We start from the raw sequence: 13,775 nt of genomic DNA, 5'->3' as shown, positions 1-13,775 counted from the left end.
TCTAAAGTCATGATCCCCCCACTACATCAAGGATTCCACAGTAGAATTCTCAATATGAGAAATCAGGCTGAGGAGAAACATATATTCTGAAAAAAGTAGATACACTGACGTGGATTTACACATGTGAAATAAACATGGGAACCTATGCTTATAAAAGAATTCTTCCAATGGAAATGAGCTTCAAACACCATCTTACTTTATTTACATAACTGGATTTTGGAGATCATGTTTAATCAAAATGGACAAAGTAAAATTATATGTTTCATATGGAATCGATGACAGATTTTAAGTGTTATGGATAATATCATTGGATATAAATTGACCTACTTCATTATTTTAATTGAAGACATTCTATGTAAAAGCTTGGGAAAATCAAGTATAAAGGTGAAATTTGTGGGAAAAGACACTTAATTTTAGATTTTGGTCACTGACAGCATGTACGTATGTCAACAATTTCCACAATGTGTTCTATGGACCACTGCTATTAAAGGCAATTAGGACTCCACAAGTAAAATACTGGCTTAACAGACAAAGGAGTTTCTTTACTGCAGACCAACTCAGAAGCTTTAAAATGCTCTGAGAAATGTAAATCTGCAAGAAGAGGACACTGCATACTGCAATACCCAAGCTTCTTTGTCTAAGGGATGCTGATTTCATAGAGGAGGTAGCAGAACCCATTTTCCATAAGGGAGAGTCTGGGAAATGTTTGTCTATGCAATTGCTAGGGAAGAAAAAATCTGGGCAGGAGTTAAGAACATATCAGTTAAGAAGAACATTGCTGCACAACAACCTTCACAAGTTCTTATGCCTTCATTCAATCTTTCACCTTTGAGCCCGAGCAAGTCTAGAAAGTCCTTAAGAGCCATTAACGTGCACTTCCCATCTTCTTCAGTTTCCGGAACCCAATTTCTTTAACCTTCATTAAAATAAAAGCACCCAAACTCAAGACAATTGGCCTAATAATTACATATGGCTGAATGTTTCCTTTTTTCCCTAAAATTAGAACTAGGAACCCATTTCCTCTACCTGATTTCATTTTAACCACATACTATTGGTCTTTGGGTAGAGATGAGGAAATCATAGGGAAAGGATTTTGAAGCTCACTTGGCACAATGGGAAGAGAATGAAATCTGTTAACCTTGATGGACATGGGGCATGTTCTATAGATTTAGTTTTAGTTAATGGACTGCCCCCAAATTGTCCAAGCAATGCTTAGGGCTAACTTTTAAAAGTGAGCAAGAAAAAAATTTCTGAAGAAATGTATGAAAGGATATGGAAATATGGAATTCTACAATTAGATTTCCCCATCCTCATCATAACCTTAAAAGGACTCTTCAGGGTTTGATAATTCTCAGAGAATTTCTGAGTGGAAGTGGGCAGTAGATTCTGGAGCATCAGAAGAATACCACTTCCTGGACATTTTGCCAGGTAGACTAGCATCTTGACCCTGAGTTGCAAAGAAGACAATGGATGAGAGAAGGGATGAGCATTAACTGAGCACCTACAATGTGTCCCAAAATTAGAATTTAAAGACTCTTCCAATATTAATATCATTGACCTCATTTTAGGATCACAGAGGCACAGCAATACCTGAGTTACAGAGCAGGAAGCAGCAGAGCTAGGATTCTGTCCCTAATCTGTCTCATTCTAGAGAGCATGTCCTTCCCATTTAAAGCATGCCTCCCAGAGAAAGGGTGGTCTTAGTTCCAATTTACCATTTATGAGAAGGTCTCCTTCTCTGGAGACCATGAGGGACAGGTTAAAGAAATAAAAACTAGTCATTCTCCAAGAGGAAAGAACATGTCAAACATCATTAAATTCCTTCAGTCTAGGTGCCCACCTCAAAGTAGAATCTAACGCTTTCATATTCAGCAAAGTTATTTAGTGGATATGTAATGCCCCAAGACATTGTTGATTCAGCGACGAAATTAAACATTCCCTGCCCTCAAGGATCTCACAGTATAATGGGAAGACATATACAAATATCTCGTTTGGCAGAAATTCAGAACCAAATGGAGTTGAATTTTGTTTCCTTTTTGATTGAGGTATAGCTTGCACATAGGTTTGGGCACAGATCTAAAGTGTAAACTTGGTATGTTTTTACATGTTTACACATGTGTCTCTACCACTTTTATTGAGATATAGATCATTTGCAGCACTCCAGAAGATTCTATCACCTCTCTCCCAGTCAATATCATTTCCCAAAGTAACCCCTGGTCTTATTTCTGTCAACATAGATTAGTTCTACTTGTTCTTCAACTTCATGTATTGGAATCACAAAAGTGCTCTTTTGAATCTGGTTCAATTTGTTCAACATTATATTTGTGAAATTTATCCCTCTTGTTGCATATAGCAGAAGTTTGTTCTTTCTCATTGCAATGTAGTAAATGAAGATATCGTAATACATTTATTCGCTGTACAGTCGATGGACATTTGAGTTGTTTCCAGCTTGGGGGTATTATGAACAGTTCTTTAGGATATGAGGGGTCGAGCTGCTAGGTCATAGAATAGGCATAGGTTTAGCTTAGTCTACTTCCAAACCATTCAGCATTCCTCCAATATACCTCCCAACAACATTCCAAGAATATCAGTAGAAAGCCATTTTACCAATTTGCCCTCCTGCTGGTTGAGTACGAGAGCTCCAATCGCTCCACGTGCTCACCAACATTTGGTGGAGTTAGTCCTTTGAATTTTAGCCATTGTAAGATGGGTCGTGGTATCTCTTTGTGGTTTAAATTTGCATTTCTCTGACGACTGATGCTGTTAAGTGTATCTTCATAAACTGGTTGACTGTTCTGATTTCTTCTTTTGTAAAGTTAACTCTCCCTCAAGGTCTTTGAAAGAAGTTCAATGCAGCTTGGGACAAGCCAACTTTCCTTCCAACTTCCCATTGCATCAGATTTACCTTCCCCTGCCCCACCCCACATGCTCCCCCTCCCCACATGCTCCCCTTCCCCACACACTATGAAGAGCTTGTATTAGAAGCGAAGGGAAGCTATATTTTAGGCCCAGCAGGAAAACCCAATTTCACTTTAAAAGACTGAAATAGATCATGACACTTCAGAAGGGTTCCTCTCTGCCTGCTTGTGTTTTGCTTAATGTCCGTTTCACATCTCTATTACTGTTTTGTGATTTACCATCCTGGCATGAAAGAAGCGAGTGGATTCCCTATCTCTCAGGGTGCTAGAAATACGGCTTTACATATATTTTACAAATCTAAATCACCGTGAGCCCTGCAAAAAAAAAAAAAAATCCCAAGTATTGATTTAAATCTGTCTTTTCACATCATGCTTCTCCACACACACTGGGAACATGATGTGGCCCATAAATATTCTGGAAGGACCGCTCATCTTCTATTCTTTTGTCACCGTGAGCCACAGAACCGTTCCTCCCCTGCCTGCTCCAAAGATTTCAAATCAACAGACAGAGGCTGGCTGAGAGAAGCAAGCTCCAGTTTCAGGAGATTGCTGCGGGCCTTGAGCTGACAGTGCTGTCTGATCTTCTTTTAGGCTAGTTCTAAAAATAATAACGAGCAATGATTTCACTTCATCTCGCCCTTCTCGCTCAACAGGGAGAGTTCAAAGAGGTTTTGGTCTAGTTTCATTAATTCCACAAGAGCCTTCTGAGGTAAGGAGGCATTTGCTACTCCAGTTTCTGGGGTGTATATGGGTTCCGTGGTTGGAAGTGGCCTCGTGGTCTCCATTAGCTCACAGAGCTACATGGCCTTGGACCTGGAAGCTGGAAGGAGCGGGACCAACGGTGCAGAGCTCACTTATTTTCAGATGAAGACCTACGGACCCAAAGAGTTTGGGGAGTTGCTCATGCTCACACAGAGAAAATGTTGAGGGCCTACCAAGGTCATGTACAGAGTCAATGCCAAAGAGGACACGAATCAGGTTTTCTGACTTTCAACCCAATGATCCAAGAGATCAAACAGCAACAGGAAAAAGGGCCATAGGAAAGAAAAGGTGAACGGTTGTCGTTCTTAAGATTCCAAGGTGGTTAAATCGAAGTTCTGCTCAAGATTTTGGAAAAACTTCTGCCTCTGGTAGGTCAAACAGGTAATAAATAATAGATTAGAACCCAGATCTGACTGAGTTCACCTATACACTCCAGACCACCCTCTCTACTGGTAAATATATACCCGAAGTGCTTGAGGATGCTCTATAAAAGTACCTAGGAATTTTCTTTAAAGGATTCTAGAAAACTAGACAAGTAGTTTAAGGGCGAGGCGGGACGGAAAGCCTTCTACTTCTTGTTTTATTTGATTTTCACTATTTGAATATTTGCTAACCATTGTACACATATTACATTAATTGTTACAAAGCAGTTGACATATTTTAAGGCTGTTTCTGAACTATAAAATGTCATTTAATTAACATTTTTTTTAAAACTAAATTTTTTCCTAGCTCAAAATCTATGCTCCCATTCAGGCATTATTTTATTCCTATTTTCTTTGTAGCATACCCAGCATATCCTCACCCAATATTCTCTGACTATATTTTTTTTATATACCCTGTGGGTTTTTTACATGACAATCATAGTTAAAAATACACTTGCTTCTGCCCACTCCCAATTTATTATTTTTATAAGCTCTGGCTGCACACAATATCTTTATTATGAAGAATTGGCGTAAGGCTCTAAATTCCGCATTCACTCAGGAGACGTTGATTGATCACCCACTGCTTGCCAGGCATTTCATGACCCCTGCCAACCAGGAGGACAGTGACGTGAGCAAATCATGACCTTAGAATCAGGGGAATACAAAATTATAGCACGTGTGATACGCTGTGAGGACATGGAGAAAGGCGGACTGAACCTGCAGAGAGACTTAGCAACACTTCCCAGAAGAAGAGAAACTGGCCCTTAGACCTTGAGAGGGAAATGGTGATTTCCAGGTGTCCAAGAGGAAGCAAGTTATTCTACACATGTCTGAAAACTGTGAGGTGTGAGGAATGAGATCGAGAAAGTTCTCCACCAAGATTTTCGAGGGCAGCTCCCCAGAAGGAAACAAGGCAGAGCGGGAAAGTAGCGATGGCCAGCCAGCTGGCTGTGGGAGGGGGAGCCCCGTGGCAGCCCAGAACGTGTGAGCAGAAGCAGAGAGTGAAGGAGAAACCAGTGTGCGGGGGAGACTTAGCAGAAAGAACAGCAGGAACCAGGGGACATTTTCCCGTGTGATGGTCTGAATGAACACGTACCACCCTCGAAGAGAAAAACATGCTATGGTGGCCAGCGGTACACCCTTGGGTGATAAAATGCTAAAGCAACTCGAGGCCATGAGTACCTCCAGGTAGGGGCGTGGGTACTTTGGGGAGGATGAAGAGGCCGTGATGGGTCAAGGTACCCAAGGCTCCTGGGGGGCTCGCAACATTCTATTTTCTTCACTGGGGCCAGGGCTGTTCGCCACATAAATATTCACTAAGTTTGTGCGGGGTTTGTGTCTTGCAGGTTCTGTATCTAAGTTTTATTCTGCAATGCACAGAGTTACCACAGTCTGGACTTATTTTGCCAGGCCTCTGGTTGGACTGTGGGCGTGCGGGGGCGGGAGGCGGGCCTCCAGGTGGTTCAGCCGAGGCCCACTCACCTGGGAAGAACCTGATGTACTCCAGGAACATTCCAGAGGCCACCGGTAAAGAGGGGACGGGCCGGCGCTCAGCCTCCCGAGGCTCTAGGCAATCACAGAGCCCCTTGTCAGGGGCAGAGTAATGAAAGCAACATAATTCTGGACAAAGGGGCTACCGTGAGCCCCCCCCCCACTCTCCAGTGTGGACCGACTCAAGGGGGCCTCCTCCAACAAAGGATTGGCCCCCCCTTTCAAAAAGGAAAAGAATAACAGAGCAACCCCCTCTGGCCTTCAGGGTGGCCAGGATGGAGCGTTCCCTGAGGCGTCACGGCTCAGCTCTCCTGAAGTGCTTGTCCCCAGGAAGCCAGGACAGGGATCAGATGGCCGGGGGAGGGAAGTCACACACAGTGAGTACGCGTGGTGAGACCAAGGGGGAGTCGGTTCCCCCAGGACTTTGTCACACAGGCAGCCCCAGGGCAGCTGCTCAGCTGCTGGGTTCAGGATGCCCTTACTGCTCTACTGAGGGCGCCATCTTCTCACTTTCCTTTCCACCGCGGTGGCATCTGCACCCGTCCCCTCGAAAAAGAGTCTGTGTTCAAGGATCCAGATGAACCAGGCCTTGCCACTCATGAGCTCGGTGGCCCTGTGAGATTATTTACTCTCTCTGGCCCTCAATAAAGAAGACAATAGCATCTCGCCCAAGGTCCACACTTGGATTAAATGTAGTAATATCTAAGAACCTGGCGCGGTTCTGGCACTTAGCAATCACTCAACAAACGGCAGTATTTGTGGCTGTTATAATTAGGTGGAATTCCAAACCATTTTAAAAATCCCACGATGAGATAACCTCCAGAATGGGTAAAATCAAATAGACCAAAAATGCCTAAGGGAATGTTTTCGTTCCCAAAGCTACTGAAAGTAGATTCCATGAAATGGGTCGGCTTTAAAGTTTAAACAGAGGGAATGCATTAGCTTTCAGCTTGAAGGTATGAGACTGTCCAAATCAAGGCCAGGATTTCTTCCCAAAGACCAGCTGCCGGCAATCCTTGCCTCCTCTGCCACATGGCAAGGCACATGGTGACATCTGCTCGTCTTTCCTTTCTCTTATGGGTTTTGTTGAGTTCAGATTTTTGCTTCTGTGGTTTTCTCTCTCTGTGTTCATTCTGTTTATAAAGTTAGTAGGGTTAAGTTTCATCCTCAATGAAGTGGGAGACACCTTAACTGAAGTACCCTCATCAAAAGGTCCTCCTGTGGACTCCCACCTGCAGGAAAAGATTAGATTTAAGAACATGTGTTTCTGGGGTACGTACTGCTTCAAAACACCACACTCCTTCTGGATGCCAAGAAGACATGTTTTTTTCCACATACAAAATGCATTAATTCCATCACAAAATCCCAAAAGTCTTATGTTATTTCAGTAACGATGCTACGTACAAAGTTTCATGAAAATTGGTTATAGGTGTCGTCTGTCCTGGGGCACATTCTGCTCAGTCTGTGGACCTGTGAAACCTGGAGAATGAGTTGTCTGCTTCCAATATACAATGGAGGGTCAGATAACATAAACATTCCCATTCCCATAGAGAGAAATTAGAAGGAAAATGGGGGTCATGGGTCCCAAACAATTCTGAAACCCTGCAGGGCATACTATCTTAGATTGTAAGGTCTGAGAATCATCTGTGGAACAAGTTTTTGTCCCCTCGGCCTGATAGAGCAGCAACCCCACTCTTCCCCATGGGTTCCCCAAAGACGGTGGTGAAGGCTCCTCATTCTTTAAGCATGGAGGTGATGGACATACTCTCTGCAATTCCCATCGCACAAGATCCACCCCGTCAGAACTCTGGGGTGATGGCCAATTCTCCACAATTCTCAGGAATGGGCTCCCTCTCTGAAGACTGGAGCAGCAGCACTCTTCCTGAACAAGGGGGCGGAAAGCCAGCTCTCTCCACTCATCCACACGTGGTTGGTCCACTCTCTTGGCCTGAGAAGATCTCTTTGGTCTAGACCTCAGCTTCCATGATTCTGCCCTTGAAACAATTTTTTCTTCAATCTGTCCTTCCATATCCCTTTTAGTCCAGGCAGGGAGTGGTTTCATTCATAAAGATCTCACACAAAGTTTGTCATTTTGCATGTAGAGCACAGATGTCTGAACCATCAGACAGTAGAACTTTTCACAGATCCTTCCTGGAAAATTGCACTTCCAATCCTGACTTGCACTGAAATGGCCAATTGGTTCAATGTTCAGTTGAACCCTCACATGGAGCACTATGCCCTGGGAACTTACTTTCCAAAAGCTCAGAATTTATTAATCCATCAATTTCTGATTTCTTTGTGCCTGGAATTCCATTTTCAGTTTGTCCCCTTCTATTTGCATTTTACCTTAAGCTACAAGGAGAAACCAGGCTGCACTTTTCATATGTAGTTTGGGAATCTCTGCAGCCAAATATCCAAGCTCATAGCTCTCAAATTCTGCCTTCCATCCAACATCAGAACTCAATTTTGCCAAGCTCTCTGTCTCTTAAAACTAAGGTCACCTTTCCTAAAGTTTCCAATAACACATTCATCATTTCTATCTAAGACCTAATTGGAAGCAAGTTTAGTACCCATATTTCTACCAAAAGTCTCTTCAAAGCAATCCAGGCCTTTTCTATCATCATCTCATGATTCTTCCAGTCTCAACCCATTACTCAATTCCAAAGCCATTTTTGCATTTGCAATAGCAGCACATCACTCTTCAGGCACCAAATCTCCTTTAGTTTCTGAGGCTACTTAAAGCAGATTCCATGAAATGGGTTGGTTTTAAACAATGGAAATTTATTAGCTTACAATCTGAGGCCATGAGAATGTCCAAATCAAGGCATCATCAAAGTGATGCTTTCTTCCCAAAGACCAGCTGCTGGTGATCCTTGGTGCCTCTGCCACATGGCAAGGCACATGGCGGCCTCTGCTGGTCTCTCCCTTCTCTTCTGGGTTTTGTTGATTTTGGCTTCTTGCTTCCATGGCTTTCCCTTGTGTGCCCTCTGTGTGTGGATGTCTGTGTTCATTCCATTTATAAGGGGTTTCAGTAATAGGATTAAGTCCCATCCTGAATGAGGTGGGCTGCACTTTAACTGAAGTAGCCTCATCAAAAGATCCTCCTTACAATGGATTCACACACAGAGGAGTGGATTTGATTTAAAGAACGTGTTCTTTTGAGGTACATACATCTTCAAGCCACCACAGGGGGTGAAAATCAGGAGCAATGTGGATCCCCACACATTGCTATTGGGAGAGTATATTGGTTTCCAACTACCTTGGAAAAGTGTTAAGCAGAATCTTCAAAAGCTGAATATATGCACCCCCTATGACCCAGCAATTCCACTCCTAGGTATATTATATACCCAACAGAAAGCGTACTTGTAGGTTCCAGAAGATGATTGGTCATAACAGCTTTGTGCTTAATAGCCAGAAGTTTTGAAATTATAATAATTCCCGTCAGCAATACAATAAATAAATCATAGTGTAGTCACAAAATGGGATATTACACAATGAAATTAAGAAGATTCTTGCTCCATGCCACAATGGGACTGAGCCTCACTAACCAGGTATTGGGTAAAAGAAGCCAGACTCAAAGGAGCATCTCCAGGATGTTCCCGTTTCTATATATTTTTAAAACAGGCAAAACTCCCCTATGGGGTTAATAGTTGAGAGTGGTTACTGCTGGGGTGGAAACTGTGGGCTAGTGTTTGGGAAAAGGCACAAGGGGCTCTCAAGTCCTGCAATATTCCATTTTTTGATCTAGGTGGTAGTTATTGGGCGTATAAATGCTATGATAATGCATTAAGCTATACACTTGTTATTGGCACACTTTAACAAGTGTGCTATAATTCAATGTAAAAATATATTAAAAAGGGGGGAGCAGATGTGGCTCAAGCAGTTGAGCACCCACCTCCCACATGGGAGGTCCCGGGTTCAGTTCCCAGTGCTTTCTAAAGAAAATAAAAACGAGCAAGCGACAAGCAAAACTAATGAGCAAGCAGCAAACGAACAACAAGCAAACAACAAGCAAACAGACAAGGTAGTAATTGTTCAGTGGTTGAGTGCCAGTGTCCCGTACATTAGGTCCTGTGTTCAACCTCCTGTCCTGGTACCTAAAAAAAAAAGATCTCTCCTTTTTAAAAAAAAAAGCGTATGTTAAAAAGGGAGGGGTGTAATAAAAATCAAGCATTTGAACCTTGGTGCCTCCTAAGGCATAATCTTCATTCCAGGTAATCAACTACCCTTCCTTTCCTAAAGTCTCTAGGAAGACTCTCTTGCCATTTTATGGTACCACCTAACCTTTACTAAGCACTACCCAGTACCAAGCATGCCTCCACGTGCACTGAATGTATTAATTTCTTATCCCTAATAATACCTTATAAATACAATGGCCATACTTCTTCATGGGCCTGTGTCATCTGAGCTTACGCCTGTTGTCACAGCAAAGGAATGAAGCGTGCCCCTCTTTTACTCTCACCCATGTCTGGACTTGAAGAATAAATGACATATGCTTCCTGCCTATGAAGTGAGTACCATCTATGGTACTCACATAGATGATATCAACTTTCATCTATGTTTTAAAATAAATGATGCGGTGGCAAACTTGGCCCAGTGGTTAGGGCATCCGTCTACCACATGGGAGGTCCGCGGTTCAAACCCCGGGCCTCCTTGACCTGTGTGGAGCTGGCCCATGCTCAGTGCTGATGTGAGCAAGGAGTGCCGTGCCACGCAGGGGTGTCCCCCGCGTAGGGGAGCCCCACACGCAAGGAGTGCGCCCCGTAAGGAGAGCCGCTCAGCGCAAAACAAAGTGCAGCCTGCCCAGGAATGGTGCTGCACACACGGAGAGCTGACACAACAAGATGACGCAGCAAAAAGAAACACAGATTCCCACACCGCTGACAACAACAGAAGTGGACAAAGAAACAAGACGCAGCAAATAGACACAGAGAACAGACAACCAGGATGGGGAGAGGGGAGAGAAATAAATAAATAAAATCTTTTAAAAAATTAAAAAATAAATAAATAAAATAAATGATGCATGGAGAAGTGAGGTATCTTGCCCAAGGTCACAGAAGTCGTGAGTAGTAAAGCCAGAATGGACCCGAGGACCTGCCCCCTCTCTGTTAGACTTTCTGGCCCAAATCTCATTACTCTCGAGATTCAGAAACATCCTTTTTTAAAAATTTATTTCTTTTTTAATTTATCCCCCCTCCCCCAGATGGTTCTCTCATCTGTCCACTTGTTGTTTGCTCGGAACAACCAGGAACCGAACCCGGGGCCTCCCACGTGGGAGGCGAGTGCCCAACAGCCTGAGCCCCATCTGCTCCCCACGGGCCAGGGAGTCTGCTGGCTTGTGGCATCTGCTCGTTTAGGTGTCAGCTTGTTGTGGTGGGTGCAGGCATCTGCTCATCTTCCTTAGGACACACCAGGACCCAAACCCAAAACCTCCCATGCAGTAGGCGGGCGCCCAACCACTTGAGCCACATCCACGTCCCCAGAACATTCTTACTATCTGGCTTTTCTTCTGCCTTCTGTACCCATTTTCTGTCCCCTTGCGTTTCCTGAAAGCAGGAGTGCTGATCCTCTCCCACAGTGTTATGGGTTGACTTGTGTCCTCCAAAAAAGGTATGTTGGAGTCCTGATTCCCAGGGCCTCAGAAGTAAGCTTATTTGGAAACAGGGTAGTTGCAGATGTAATTGGTTAAATCACAATGGGGGGGCAGGGTGGGACCTTCATCCAACATGACTGGCGTCCTCATAAGAAAAGAGACCCAGAGACAGGCACCCAGGGAGAAGCCTGCGGAGGTGAGGGAGAGAACGGGGTGGTGCAGCTACAAGGCTCCGACTGCCAAGGACAACCGCTGCAGAAGCTCGGAGAGGCAAGGAAGGACTCCCGGAGAGCACAGGGCCCTGCAGACACAACAGGAGAGAATAAATTCCTGTTGTCTCGACCAGTGAGGCTATGGTAATCTGGTATAATAGCCCTAGGAAATGAGTGCACCCAGCGAATCCCACAGCAGTTCCACTTCGCAGGCAGTGGTGCAAGTGGAACCCCTTCTCCCTTCTCTTTTAAAAATGATACAGTCCAAAAAGCAGCTGTGGCTCCATCAGTTGGGCTCCCGCCTACCATATGGGAGGCCCTGGCTTCGCGTCCCGGGGCCTCCTTGTGAAGGCAGGCTCACCTGCATGCTGCGGAGAGTTGCCCAGCCCGTGAGTGCCACGGAAAGCCGACTCAGCAAGGTGACGCAACAAAAAAGGGAGACAAGAAAAAAAAAGCACAGAAGATTGTGCATCAAATAGACACGGAGAGCAGACAGCAAACAAGGTGCAGGGGGAAGAGGAAACAAAATGAATAAATACAGACACAGAAGAACACACAGCAAATGGACACAGAGAGCAGACAGCATGCAAAAAAGCCAGAAAGCGGGGGTGATAAAAAAAATGATACAGTCCTCATTCAGTATATTCTCCAAGTCTCTTATCATTTTCCATTCACTCGTTCGTTCATTGGACAAATTATTCAGTGGGGCCCCTCCTGCATGCCAGGTACTGTCAGTCTCACTGGCAATAAAGTTATAGTGGACAAGACAAGCTCAGCTCACCCTGGTAGGGGAGACAATGCTAAAGAAATAATGACAAGGGCAAGTGGATGTGGCTTAAGTTGGGTACCTGCCTACCACGTGGGAGGTCCTGGGTTTGGTTCCCAGAGCCTTTTAAAGAAGATGAGTAAGACAGCAAGCTGTTGCAATGGGTTGGCCCAGCAAGTTGACACAAGGTAATGCAACAAGGAAGCACAATGAGAGACACAACAAGCAGGGAGCAGAGGTGGCTCAAGTGCTTGGGTACCTCCCTCCCACATGGGAGATCCTGGGTTTGGTTCCCAGGGCCTCCTAAAAAAGAAAATGAGCAGACACAGAGAGCATGCAACGAGCAGACAGCAAGCACAAACAATTGGTGCGGGGAGAAATAAATAAATAAAATAAATCTTAAAAAAAAAAATAATGACAGGGACAATTACTCATTAATGCCCTGATAAAGGCTCTGAACAGTGCAACAGGGGACTTAACTTGTATGGGGGGAATGGGGTCCCAGAAATGCCTCTCTGATGGAGTGACGTTTGAGTTAAGTCCTGAAGGATGATAGGCGTTGACCTGGTGGAGGCTGTGGGGAAGGGTTTCTAGGTGGAGGGAACAGCATATTTGGGGACCCTGAGAGTGGAAGGAGTTTGGACTATCCAAGGAACAAAAAACTGTCGTATGAGGCCGTAGCATAGTGTACAGCAGGGTGGGCGGAGCTGCGCGAGGCTGATAAAAGAGCAGAGGAAGCTGCATCCTACCAGGCCTGTAGGTCCAAGTTCAGTTTCTATTGTAAGTACAATGGGAAGGTTTGGACTCTTTTATCAGGAGAACTGCCTAATCCTATTTCCCTTCAAGTCTTCAATTCCTGGCTTTCAAATCATTGAGTACCCTAAACCAAGTGAAGAGGGATGCCACCTCCACTCATCCACGTACCCCGAGAGTGTACAACGTTATTTGTATGTTTTAAGAACCTTTTTACAAACGCACATTCTATCTCAAATGCCCTTTTTTTTTTTTAATTCTCTCCCTTTCCCCCCACCCCTGCCAGTTGTCTGCTCTCTGTGTCCATTCGCTGTGTGTTCTTCTGTGACCGTTTCTATCCTTATCAGCGGCACGGGAATCTGTGTTTCTTTTATTGCATCATCTTGTGTCAGCTCTCTGTGTGTGCGGCGCCATTCCTGGGCAGGCTGCACTTTCTTTCGCACTGGGCGGCTGTCCTTACGGGGCGCACTCCTTGCGTGTAGGGCTCCCCTACGTGGGGGACACCCCTGCGTGTCAGGGCACTCCTTGCATGCATCAGCACTGCGCATGGGCCAGCTGCACACGGGTCAAGGAGGCCCGGGGTTTGAACTGCGGACCTCCCATGTGGTAGGTGGACGCCCTAACCACTGGTCCAAGTCCGCTGCCCTCATATGCCCTTGATTACAAGAAACTCCTTTATCTTCTTCACTAGCACACTGCTCATTAGTCAACAGAAACTAAATGTGTCGAAAGTCCAGGCTCATGGCCACTAAGTATAATTCCACTATTTACCTTAGTCTATTTTACTTCTCAAAGAGCACGAAGTACATACACAATGAGAATTGCACCCCCTACAGCTCTGCAGTGCAATGGCCCTGC

The sequence above is a fragment of the Dasypus novemcinctus genome, chromosome 31 (genome assembly GCF_030445035.2).
Source record: "Dasypus novemcinctus isolate mDasNov1 chromosome 31, mDasNov1.1.hap2, whole genome shotgun sequence".
Lineage (NCBI taxonomy): Eukaryota > Metazoa > Chordata > Mammalia > Cingulata > Dasypodidae > Dasypus > Dasypus novemcinctus.
This window is presented reverse-complemented; position numbering follows the sequence as displayed.